The sequence below is a fragment of the Diceros bicornis genome, chromosome 14 (assembly GCF_020826845.1).
Source record: "Diceros bicornis minor isolate mBicDic1 chromosome 14, mDicBic1.mat.cur, whole genome shotgun sequence".
NCBI classification, from domain to species: domain Eukaryota; kingdom Metazoa; phylum Chordata; class Mammalia; order Perissodactyla; family Rhinocerotidae; genus Diceros; species Diceros bicornis.
The window spans coordinates 40,726,750-40,741,001 of NC_080753.1; the positions used below are offsets into that span (position 1 = coordinate 40,726,750).

General features: G+C 33.2%; 1 pseudogene; it reads right to left on the reverse strand.

Annotated features, from left to right (window-relative positions):
• Nucleotides 1–4,421: 4,421 nt before the first annotated feature.
• LOC131413351 (olfactory receptor 14C36-like) lies at nt 4,422–6,945 on the reverse strand (annotated as a pseudogene).
• Between the last annotated feature and the right edge of the window lie 7,307 nt (nt 6,946–14,252).

The following is a 14,252-nucleotide window of genomic DNA, read 5'->3' on the forward strand; positions in this document are numbered from 1 at the left end:
TTGATATGTTATTGATATAGATGCACTTTTCAGAGATTCTAGACTCAAGGCACAAACTTGAATTGTTTGCTCAGTTGGTTGACTGAAATTTGTTCTCAATAACATCCTACAGTAAATGAAGTTTAGATGCCAAAAATTCCTTGCTATGAAGTGAGAAAGTATCCAACATTGTATATAGGAATTTTGAGGTAGATTAATCATGTCTGACTCACTTGTCCTTCCAAATTATGTCTCCAAAGAGAGCCCAGGGGATATTGTCATTATCAGGGCATTGCAAAATCTGTAGTAAGGGAAGTACAGCCATTATCAAAAAGCATTTTATTTGCTACCTGCATGGATAAGGGCTGAGAGTAAACTGTGTTATATGTAAAAGTTAAATAGATTTTAATGGAGGTAATCGTATCCTAGAGTGGCAAAAACTGAGAGGTGGCTTTTAACCATCAGAGACAAAGTGGATGTGGTTATTACTATAATCTTCATGGCTAGTTCTGTAATCAGAAATGTTTTAGTTACAGGGATCTTTGAGAGTAGCAAATTGATCATTGAGACTCATTAAGAATAAATAGAAAGCTTGTCTTCAGTCATCAAAATGGAGAGTTACATCCCGTTACCCAGTTTCGTGACTTGATCCAGTTTGTAAACCCAGAATCCATTAAATGATGGATAGACAAAATACACTTGAGGAAAAACTCACATTGTGTGTTGTACTCTTCTTAATGTAGCCATTTTCCACAGTTCCTGGGGAAAAAACCCACATATTTGGGGGGTTAGTTGATTTTGGCTTTAAGATTGACACCATCTTTGTGAGTCACAGACATTCACTGTGGTTATCAGTCAGAATAGGGGCTTATGGGAATCAAATAATAAATGTTTTGGTCCAATGTTTCTGCAAACACTCCCTGATCACTCTATAGTTGTTACCCCATTTTCTGAATGCATGATATTTCAGATATAAAAGAAGAACAATGGAATTAGTAAATATCTTGATAAATACACTAGATGATTATCCTCATGAGTTCTTTAAAATATGTTTGGCAGTTGAAAGCAAAAAGTATAACATTCTATGATGGTTTTTCAATGTATGTAGATATAATATGTAAGACAAATATAGGACAATAAAAAGAGGATAAGTGGACTCATATGGTGGTAAAGTTCCTACATTCCAATTGAAGCAATAAAATATCTATCCTAAGTATGCTTTGAAAAGTTGTCTGTAATTTATAATCCCTAGAGTAGCCACTTAAAAACTTATAAAAAGGGAAATGAAATACTACAAATTGTTCAAATAACTTAAAAGAAGCTAGTAAAAAGTAAAGAGAGGAATGAAAAACAGAGAAAACAGAAACAAATAAAATTCAAACATATCAACAATTACATTAAATGAAAATGATCTAAACATGTCAATTAAGCAAAAAATGACAGAACTAAAAGGAAATATAGAAAAATCCACAATTATGTTTCGTTTTTCAGCATTAGATAGAATTGACTGATAGAAAATAAGGATTGACGTAGAAGAACAGAACAAGACCATCAGTCAACTGTGTCTAATTGACATTTATAGACCATTTCACCCAACAACAGCATTAATAGACATTCTTTTCAAGTGCACATAGATGAAGACAGACCATATCCTGGGTCATAAAGCAAACTTTAACAAATTTGAAATAATTGAAATCATATAGTGTGTTCTCTGACTATAATAGAATTAAATTAGCAACCAATAATAGAATGATAAATGGAAAATCTCCAAATACTTGGAAATTAAAACACACTTCTAAATGTTCAGTTGGCCAAAGAAGAAGTCCTGGAGCAATTAGAAAATATTTTTAACTGACTGCAACAGAAAATACAACCTATTAAAATTTTTAGGATGCAGCTAAAGTAGCGCTTAGAGGGAATTCTTTTATAGCATTAAATGCTTACATTAGAAAACAAGGATATTAAAAAATAAGTTTGGATTATATTAGAAATAAATAATCTGTTTCCACCTGTTATAAAAACTGGAAAAAGAAGAGCAAAATAAATCCAAATCAAGCAGTAGGAAGTAAATAGTAAAGATAAGAGCAAAAATCAATGAAAATGAAAACAGAAAACACAGAGAATCAATGAAACTCAATGCTGATTTGTTGAAAAGATCAGTAAAATTGATAACTATAACAAGAATGACAGAGAAACAGAAAAGACACAAATGACCAATATCATACATGAAAGAGTGAAAGTAACTCTAGACTCTACAGATTCTAAAACAATAAGGCAATACTATGAACAATTCTATGTGTATAAATTTGACAAGTTAGATGAAATGGATCAATTCTTTAAAAATCTATCCAAACTCACCCAAGATGAAATAATAGCTTGAATAGGCCTATAACTATTAAATAAATTGTATAAATAGTTAAAAACTTGTTGAAAGAGAAATCTCTTGATCCAAATAGATTCATTGGTGAGTTCTACCAAACATTTAAATAGGAATACCAATTCTACACAATCTCCTCTAGAACATAGGAAAACAGGGAACAATTCCTAACTCATTTTACAAGGCCAGAATAACCCTGATACCAAAGCCTGAAAAAGACAGTACAAGATAAGAAAACTATAAAACAATATTTTCATGAATGTAGACACAAAAGTCCTCTACAAAATATCAGCAAATTGAATCCAGTAATATATAAAAAGAATAATACGTACCACAAACAAGTGCAGATTATCCAGAGAATGAAAAGGTGGTTCAATATTTGTAAATCATTCTACATATTTCACCATATTATTAGTCTAAAGAAAAAAATGTAATCTTAACCATTCAAGATAAAACCCTCAGCAAACTAAGAATAGAAGGGAAATAGCCCTAAAAAATATTTTTAAAAAGCCAGAGCTGACATTATATTTAATGGTGAATTCTGAATACTTTCTGCCTAAGCTTAGGAACAAAGCAAGGATCTACACTCTTATCACTCCTATTCACATTGTACTGAAAGTCTTAGGGCTATAACTCAAGAAAAAGAAATAAAACCATACAGGTTAGAAAGAAAGAAAGAAAATGGTTCCTATTTTCAGATGACGTGCTTATCTATGTAGAAAATTCCAAAGAATCTACAAAGTACTCCTAGAAATAATGTGTTCTTAACAAGGTCACAAGATATAAGGTAAACAAACAAAAATCAATCATATATCTGACATTGTACAATTGGAAAGTGAATTTTAACAACAACAGAAGTACCATTTACAGTAGCTTAGGTATAAATCTAATAGAACTGCATGCTGAAAACTACAAAATGCTAATGACAGTCAAAGAAAATCTAAATAAATGGAGAGGTACACCATGAAAGACTCAATATAGTAAAAATGTCAGTTCTCCCCAAAATGATTTATAGATTTAATGCAATCTCAATCAATATTTTTTGTAGAAATGAAGGATCTAATTCTAATATTTATATGGAAGGGCAGAGGAACTAGAACAGCTCAATCAGTTTTGAAAAAGAAGAATAAAATTGGAAGAAGGTCTGTACTTTAAGACTTGCTATAAAGCTATAGTAATCAAGACAGTATACTGTCTTGGGTGTGTCAGGTGGTGTGCATCTTCCAGCTCTGTTCTTATTCAAAATTGTTTTGATTATTCTAGATCTCTTGCATTTTCATATAAATTTTAAGATTGGCTTATCCATTTCTACTAAAAAAAAGGCTGCTGGGATTTTTATTGTTTGAATTAAATTTTAGATTAATTTGGGAAGAATTGAAATTTTAACATTGCCATTAATTTCAGAGTAACATCCTCTTCAAATAACATCATGGTTCGCAATGGCAAGAGTTCTTATTTAAAGACTTCTGCTAAATTATGAAAATCAAGATACGACATTATTGACTCATTGTACTTAGCCCCATCCCATCACTGATTTATGATTCTCTTTGGCAGCACACTCTGTCTCTTCAATGGTGGTTTTATTACCTGTCATCAGCTGTTATTACATTCAAATTCAGAAACAGACCATGAATACTTCTTTCTTTCATAAGAATGTGATCTGAGAAATCTAATTAGTTTACTTTCCCTTCTAGGATTATCTACAACTTGAAGAAGGAAAAATAAAAAATATAATGATTAATACAACCTAATCATTTTTTAAATGATGTTGCAGACATATATACATAAAAGTTTATGTATAGTTTGGAGCGGACTACTATCAAATTAAAAAACATAGTTGTCTTACAATATGCTTATGCTTAATGAATTTATTTATTTATTTATTTATTCAAGCCATCTGTAGTTCTCAGTAGAAAACACTAAGGTAAATGATTTGTTGCATTAATTTATTCTTGACGTATAATCATATCCATTAATATCAGTCCCAGAAAAATGTCTGAGAAAATGAATTCTTAAATTTAAATTTCTTGAGACTTAACAACCTAGAAAAGCCTGGACATACTCTTTATAATCTTCCCAAATAAAGCCTTCTCCTCGTCAGTTTCCTTACAGCATCCTTTATCTGCTTGTTTCCTATAGATGATAGGATTAGAGAGTGGAGGAACCAAGGAATAGAACTTGGAAAGGATCATGTCTTCAATGATTGCAGAGATTGAAGATAGCCTTAGGTACACATAAGAGCCTGAGGTGAGAAAGACTGACGCCATGGTGATATGTGGGACACAGGTAGAAAAGGCCTTGGCCCAGTCTCTTCCCTTTGGTAGTTTTAGCACAGTAGAAAATATGCCAATGTAAGACATGGTGATAAAGGCAAAGCAGCCACCACCAATCATAAGACCAACAGCAATAATTATTAGTTCATTGCTGAAAGTCTCAGTGCAAGAGAGGTTAAGCAGAGAGGGAAAGTCACAGAACTGAGGTGTCACATTGGATTTGCAGAAAGACAACCTGAGTGTGATGGCAGCTTGAAAATTTGCATAGGCAAGACCACTAAAGAGGTCAATGTCATTTGGAAGCAGACCTGAAGGTTCATGACCAGAGGATAGTGGAGTGGCTGGCAGATGGCAACAAAGCAGTCACAGGGTCATAATGGTGAGGACCATCAACTCTACATACACACAGAAGAGCAGAAGGAAGATCTGAGATACACATCCAGGAGATACACATCTTGGATCTGAGATACACATTCAATTGAAATGGCCATGTTGTCCAGCAAGGAGTTGACACATGCTTTGGGGATAGTGACTGAAATGTAGCAAACATCCAAGATGGAGAGATTCCTAAGCAAGATATACACGAGACTGTGAAGCTTGTGGTCTAGGATGGTGACAGGGACAAGGAGAAGATTCCCAATCAGGGTTGCCAGGCACATCAGTAAAAATAGCATTGCATCCAAAATCTGTTATTCCTGCACATCAGAAAAGCTCATGAGGAAGAATCCAGTCACCATGGTGTAGTGTGGTATCTTTGGGAAATACTGTATTGATCTGGAAACAAAAGAAGTAGAATCCTACAGAACTGTGGAGAATCAGATAAGGAAAATAGTTAGTCAATTAATTTAATTTGGACTTTGCCTAATTGTATATGTACTTTTCTTTTGAAGCTGTAATTATCCCACTGCCAGGGGCAAAATAGAAAATACTAATCCATCCCATTAAATGGCATTATAGCAGTTAAATTGTCACCTATAATCACCTTGAGTCAAGCGTAATAGAAGGCAAGACTTTGGGTGACTAAGTACCTGATGTAATAGATTATTATAGTGGGAATAAAGAGTACAAAGACTGTGGGATGATTGGCTCCTTAAAACTGTGCTAAAGAATTTTGAGAAAGAATATGATGAACTCAGAACATTTAATTCCCATCTTAAGGCCCATGGAAGGAACTAGGAAGATTTTCTTATTGCCCTGAAAGAATCCCTTATCTCCTATTGCTCCTTGGTTCTGTAAGGTTGAGATTTTGAAGACTGAACACAAAATCTGATCCTGTGGCTGACTGAATTTAAATGAAAATTGAATTCACATCCTTGAAGTTTCTCTTATTTCAAAGTTTAGACATTAATCAGAAAAGAATGGGAACCTGAAAACTGGGATGAAGCGTTAGGGCTGATACCCAAAATTCCAAAACCCTTGAACTGTAAATTTCTGCAGAGCTTTTCTTGCTAGCCAAAGCTGACTTCCATATCCTGTTTACTCACTCACTCACTTACTTTCACTCAGTTTTACTCTTTCCTTCCTTCTACTATTTTGGTTTGAATTTACTCTTTTTTTTCTATTTTATTAATGTGGAAATAACTGATTTTCAAACTTCCCTTTTTTTAAAATGTAAGCATTTAGAGCTCTATATTTTCCTTTACATATTGCTATAGGTGCATTTTATTTTGTGAATTTTATTATGTTATGTTTCCACTATTGTACAGTTCAAAATATTTTCATTCCCATTGATTTCTTCTTTCACTCATGGGTTATTTTTTTGTTTCTAAATGTTTGTGGATTTTCTTGGTATACATTATTGTTGATTTTTAATTTAATTTTCTGTGAAATTTCCATTTTAAATTTACTGACCTTTATTTGATGGCTCAGCATATGGTCTGTTTTGGTGACTATTTCATTTGCACTTGGCAAGAACGTATATTCTTCATTTGTTGGGTGTAATGTTCTACAAATGTTGGTTATGTCAAGTCCGTAGACAGTATTTTTCAAATGTTCTACATACTTGCTGTCTTTTTTTCTACTTTTTTTATTACTTATTTAAGGAGGTTGTGCTGTCTGGCACCGAATGCCTGAAAGCAGTTGCTTTGTATATTATATTAGTTTCTTATTGCTGCTGTAACAAAATACCACAAACATAGTGGTTTGAAACAACTCAAATTTATTATCTTACAGTTCTAGACGTCAGAAATGCAAAATTAGTTCACTGGGCTAAAATCAAGGAGTCAGCAGGGCTGAGTCCTTCTGAAGTCCAAAGGGGGAAATCGGTTTCCTTGCCTTTTCCTAGCATCTTCTCTCCTCTCTGACCTCAGCTTCCATCCTTGCATATTCTCTTTTACTCTCATCATTCTACTATCTTCTTATAATAACCCTTGTCATTACATTGGTCCCACCTGGGTAATCTAGGCTACTCTCAAGAGCCTTAACTTAATCACACCTGCAAAGACCTCTTACCGTGTACGATAACGTGCTCACAGGTTCCAGGGATTAGGATGTGGACATATTTGAGGAGCCATTATTCAGCCTACCACATATATTTTATCCAGTTTATTACTTTTTATACTGTGAGGCTATGCTTTATCCAATTATTCTATCATGACTGCAAAGAGTTGTATCTTTTTTAAATCTTTACAGAGAACAAATTTTTTTTTACTTTGTCTATTATCTTTTACTGTATGTTTGTTTTCTCAATTCATCCTTTTTTGTCTACCTTGTACTTTCTTTGGGTTTGATTTCCTCACCTTTTCCCACTTTTTTTTTTTTTTTGCTGAGGAAGATTGGCCCTAAGCTAACATCTGTAGCCAATCTTTCTCTTTCTGCATGAGGAAGAATGTCCCTGAGCTAACATCTGTGCCAATCTTCCTCTATTTTATATATGGGCCACTGCCACAGCATGGCTTGATGAGCAGTGTGTAGGTCTGTGCCCAGGACCCGAACCTGCAAACCCTGGGCCGCCAAAGGGGAGCATGCAAACTTAACCACCAGGCCGGCCCATTTTTCTTACTTTTTTGAGATGGAAGTTTAGATTATGTATTTTCAGACATTCTTATATTCTATACTTCATTCACATCTATAAAATTCCCTTTTCCTTTAGATGCATGCACAAGTTTTAATATGGTGTGTCTTTATAATTATTATGTAGTAAAATATTTATATATCCATTGTGATTTCTTCCCAATGTATGTGTTATTTAGAAGTATTTTGCATAATTTCCAAGTAGGTGGACATTATCTGATTACCTTTTATTATCAATTTCTAGTGTAATCCACTGTAATCTAGAACAAACTTTGAATGATTCTAGTCCTTTGAAATGAGGCCTGCATTATGATTCAAGATATTGTCTATTTTAGTCTGTTTTCAAGGAACTCATTTTATTTTAGTTACTGTGTTGTACATTACATCCTCAGCTCTTATGTATCTTATTTTTGACCACCTTTACCCATTCAGCCCACCCCCACCCCCTGAATCTGGCAGCATTGTTTGTTCTCTGTATCTATAAGTTTGCTTTTTGTTGTTTTTTTTTTTCTTTTAGATTCAACATGTAAGTGATATAATACAGTATTTGTCTTTCTTTGTCTGGCTTATTTCACTTAGTCTAATGCCCTCAAGGTACATCTATTTTGTTGCAAATGTCGTGATTTCCTTCTTTTTAATGGCTGAATAATATTTTCTTTATCTATTCATCTGTTATGGACACTTATGTTGTTTCCATGTCTTGGTTATTGTAAATGGTATTGCAATGCGGGTGGAGATATCTCTTTGAAATAGTGATTTTGTTTCCATCAGATAAATACCCAGAAGTGAAATTGCTGGATCATATAGTAGCTCTATTTTTAATTTTTTTCAGGAACCTCCACACTGTTTTCCATAGTGGCTGCACTAATTTACAATCCCACCAACAGTGCACAACAGTTCCCTTTTTTTCCACATCCCCACCAACACTTTTTATTTCTTCTCTTTTTCATAATTGCCATTCTAACAGGTGTGAGGTGATATCTCATTGTGGTTTCAGTTTGCATTTCCCTGATTAGCGATGTTGAGCACCTTTTCATGTGCCTATTGACCATTTGTATGTCTTCTCTGGAAAAATGTCTATTCAGATCCTCTGCACATTTTTAAATCAGATTTTTTGTTTTTGTTTTTGCTGTTGAGTTGTATGAGTTCTTTATATATTTTGGATATTATTTCCTTATCAGATGTATGATTTACAAATATTTTCTCCCATTTGGTAGTCTTTTCATTTTGTTGATGGTTTCCTTTGCTATGTAGAAGCTTTTTAGTTTGATGTAGTCCCACATGTTTATTTTTGCTTTTGTTCCCTTGCTTTTGGCATCAAATCCAAAAAATCATTGCCAAGACAGATGTCAAAGGGCTTACTCCCTAAGTTTTCTGCTAGGAGTTTTATAGTTTCAGGTCTTATGTTCCAGTCTCTAATCCATTTTGAGTTGATTTTTATGTATGGTGTAAGATAGAGGTCCAGTTTCACTCTTTTGCATGTGGCTGTCCAGTTTTCCCAGCACCATTTATTGAAGAAACTATCCTGTATCCATTGTATATTCTTGGCTCCTTTGTCATAAATTAGTTGACAATATATACATGGGTTTATTTGGGGGCTCTCTATTCTGTTCCGTCAATCTATGTATCTATTTTTATGCCAATATCATACTGTTTTGATTACTATATTTTTGTAATATAGTTTGAAATCAGGAAATGTGATGATTCCAGCTTTGTTCTTTTTTCTCCAGATTGCTTTGCCTATTCAGGGTCTTTTGTGGTTCCATACAAATTTCAAGATTGTTTGTTCTATTTCTGTGAAAATCACCATGAGAATTTTAATAGGGATTGCATTGAATTTGTAGATCACTTTGGGTAGTATGAACATTTTAACAATGTTAATTCTTCCAATCCATGAGCACAAAATATCTTTCCATTTATTTGCGTCTTCTTCAATTTTGTTCTTCAATGTCTTATAGTTTTTAGTGTGATCTTTCACTTCCTTGGTTAAATTTATTCCTAAGTATGCTATTCTTTTTTAATGTAATTGTAAATGATATTGTTTTCTTAATTTCTATTTCTGGTAGTTCATTGTTACTGTATAGAAATGCAAATGATTTTTGTACATTAATTTTGTGTTCTGCAACTTTACTAAAATCATTTACATATTCTAACAGGTTTTTGAGGAGTCTTTAGGGTTTTTTATATACAATATCATGTAATTTAAAAACAGAGACAGTGTTACTTCTCCTGTTCCAATTTGGATGGCTTTTATTTCTTTGTTTTTGCTTAATTGCTCTGCCTAGTACATCCAGTACCATGTTGAATAAAAGTGGCGAGAATGGACATCTTTGTCTTGTTCCTGATCTTAGAGGAAAAGCTTTCATCTCTTCACCATTGAGTATGACGTTAGCTGTGGGCTTGTCATACACAGCCTTTATTTTGTTGTAGTATGTTATCTCAAAGATATCATCAAACATGTCAAATATATCATCAAAGTTGATGATACCAGTTTGTTGAGAGTTTTTATCATAAAACAATGTTGAATTTTGTCAAATCTTTTTTTACATCTGTTTATATAATCACATGATTTTTTTTTTAAATTTTTTGTTTATTGCAGTAACATTGGTTTATAACATTGTAAAAATTTCAGGTGTACATCATTATACTTCTATTTCTGCATAGATTACATCATGTTCACCACCAAAAGACTAATTACAACCCATCACCACACACATGTACCGAATTATCCCTTTCACCCTCCTCCCTCCCCCCTTCCCCTCTGGTAACCACCAATCCAATCTCTGTCCCTATGTGTTTGTTTATTGTTGTTATTATCTACTACTTTAATGGAAAACAGTATGGAGATTCCTCAAAAAATCAAGGATAGAACTACCATATGATCCAGCTATTCCACTGTTGGGTATTTTTCCAAAGAACTTGAAAACACCAATTTGTAAAGGTACATGCACCCCTGTGTTTGTTGCAGCGTTATTCACAATAGCCAAGACTTGGAAGCAACCTAAGTGCCCATCAAGGGACGAACGGATAAAGAAGATGTGGTATATATACACAATGGAATACCACTCAGCCATAAGAAACGATGAAATCCAGCCATTTGTGACAATATAGTCACATGATTTTTGTTCTTCATTTTGGTAACGTGCTATATCATATTGACTGATTGCAGATATTGAACCTTCCTTGCATTCCTGGAATAAATCTCACTAGATCATGATGTATGATTCTTTTAATGTATCATTGAATTCTATTCACTAATATTTTGTTGAGGATTTTTGTATCTATATTCATCAGGAATATTGGCTTGTAATTTTATTTTCCTGTACTGTGTTTGTCTGGTTTGGGTATTAGTGTAATGCTGGCCTTGTAAAATGAGTTTGGAAGTGTTCTCTCCTCCTCAATTTTTGGAAAAGTCTAAGAAGGATTGGTAGTAATTCTTCTTTGAACGTTTGATAAAATCCAGCAGTGAAACCATCTGGTCCTGGACTTTTGTTTGTTTGAAAGTTTTTGATCACTGATTTAATCTCCTTACTGGTAATTGGTCTGTTCAGATTTTCAACTTCTTCATGATTCAGTCTTGGTAAGTTTTATGTTTTTATGAATTCATCCATTTCTTCTAGGTTGTTCAGTTTGTTGAATCTATAATTTTTCATAGTTGTCTCTTATGATCCTTTGTATTTCTGTGGTATCTATTGTAAAGCCTTCACTTTCATTTCTGATTTTATTTGCTTGTGCTCTGTCTCTTCTTTTCTTGATGAGTCTGGCTAAAAATGTGTCTATTTTGTTTATTTTTTCACAAAACTATCTTGTAGTTTCATTGATCTTTTCTATTGTCTTTTTATCTCTATTTCATTTATCTCCACTCTTCATTTTTTTCTTTTTTCTTCTAGTTCCTTGAACTGTAAAGTTAGGTTGATTGCTTGAGATGTTTTTGTTTCACTATGACGTTCCCTCTTAGAACTCTGTTCACTGCACCCTATAAGTTTTGGTCTGTTGTATTTCCATTTTTATTTGTCTGAAGATATTTTTAAATTCTCTTTTGATTTCTTCTTTGACCAATTGGTTGTTCAGTCAAGGTACTCTTTAAAAGAATACTACTCTTGTTATTGCTTGTCAATATTTTCTAAATATATAAGTATGTCATGTCTATCAATTATATTATTCATATAATACCCAAACAGCTGTGCTTAAGAAATAGTTACCTACTCTAAATCCTGAGGCTTTTATCCTATGTTTTCTTCTTAAAAATTTATTTCTTTATCTTTCACATTTATATCTTCAATCCTTATGTAATTTCTTTTTGTGTACTGTGAGTTAGTAAGTTAATATTTGTTTATTATTTTCCATATAAATATATACTTGTATCAGCATGATTTTTTGAACACCAAGCTTTCCTCATTGCATGTAATTGTCATCTTTGTCATTAATCAGGGAGTTTTCATTATTAGATATTTTCACTGTGTATAAAATTCTAGCTTAGCAGTTGTTTATACTGAGACTTTCTAAGATATTATTATATTTTCTTCTGGCTTCCATCCTTTCTGTTTACGATCAGGTCTCAAATAAGGTTGCTCTTTTGAAAGCAATATATGCTATCTCCGGCTGATTTTCTTATTGCATTTGTGTTTTTTTAGTAGTTTGACTATGCTGTTCCTAAGTTCTGTCTTTACTCTAGCATGAGCTTTACAGACATCTTCAACTTGTGGATTTGTATCTTTCATCAGTTTTGGAAAATTCTCTACTATTATCTCTTCAAATATTTATTTTTTTCTATTCAGTCTCCTCTCCTTCTGGTATTGCAGTTACATGTATATTGGAAATTTTAACTATGCCCTATAGGTTTCTAACGCTCTTTTATTTCATTGTTTTTTTTCTCTGAACTACAATTTGAATAGTTACTATCAACCTTATTTTCAGTACACTAATCATCTCTTGTGCTATCAAATCCATTTATTGAGATATTAAGATTGGTCATTATATTTTCCATTCTTAGAGTGTTGTTTGATTTTTTTATTATGAATTCCATGTCAGTGGTGAAATGCTACACACTTTCATCTAATTTTTCTGTTCTGTCTCTTTTTTCTTCAACATGTTTAAAATAATTTGATTAATGTCCTTGACTCCTAATTCTATTCTACTGGATTACCAGAAAGTCTATTCCCATTTTCCTTTCATCATCTCTTTGTATTCAATTATTTGATCCTGTCTCTTTCCATGCCTATTTATTTTGATTGAATTGCAGACATTTTGTGTAAAAAATATGGAGCCTCCTATTGATGTTATTCTGCGAGAGAAAGTTCCATCTTTTCTCTGCTAACCCAATAAACTGGTGATATAATACCTTTATCTACTCTGAGACTGAGATGAAACAAGGTAAGCACAATTTTGGTAACACTCCACCTATCCCTCATTTCCCACTTATAAGGAGTAGCCCTCCAGCTCTTTTGACTCATAGAGCTACTGGGACTTCTGAGCACTTACTGGGACTTGTAATCCATGGGTCCTTCTCATGGACATGATAAGACTCCACATTTCCCAGTGATCAGAGGAACTAACACATCATCTCTCAAAACTGTCCAATTGATGATAAGTATCAGGCATTTGAATATGAGCTTTTAAAGACTCCTAACTAGGGTAGGTAGGATTTTGGAGGGGAAGTCACTCAGAGAGAGAACTCAGAACACAATGACTATTGAGTGAAGGCCTGATATTTGAAACACTGATGTCATAAGAAAAAAGAGACTAATAATGACTGGTGATCTCTATTTTAAGACAGTGTGTGACCAACCTTGAACATTGGAAATATTCCCCCAGAAATGGTAAAAAAAAAAAAAATTACAAAAAGAAAAATCCCTCATTATTTCAGTAATCATCTCAGGTTCAACGTTGATGAGGTAGCATATAATTCTGCTTCTTTTCTCAGCCATGGTAAAGTGTCTCTGGTAGCAAGTCTATGCCTTATATGGAAACTGTTTAATGAATAATGAGCATGTTTTGGGCTTATTAGTGGCTTAATCTAAAAGTGTCAACTGAGTGGAACATATAAAGGACAAAAATAGCTTATTGAACAAGTTTTGCCGTGGAACAGAGAATAACAGAATCCAAGGACTAAGATGGCATTCTTAACTTTGGAAAGAATAGAGACTACACAAAAGAATCAACTGGGAAGCTTTTAAAAATAGCAATGCCTGGTCTCTTCCCAAGAGATTCCAATTCAATGGGTCTCAGAAGGGTCTGGTCCTGAAAAACATTTTTTCATCTCTTTAAGAGATTCTAATGTGTATCGAAGTTTGAGAACAGTTGGGATAGGAAGCATGAGAAATTGTTAAGAATTTAAAAGCCAGACATTAGACAGGTGTATATTTCAAGTAGTTTATATTTTAATGATGAAAGAAACAGATCATTCTCTACTATCTGGTATGATAAATAAAGCTTATGCTGGAAACAGGAATAATTACCTTGGTGACCAAGGAAAAAATTAGATGATAACTTCACCACTATAATTAAAGGCAAGAGACTGAATCCCTGTGGACTAAGAAATTTAACTAGAACAAAACCTTAGGAATTTAAACTCTTTTATTTACTCAGTCAGTATTATTGTATCTTCTTGG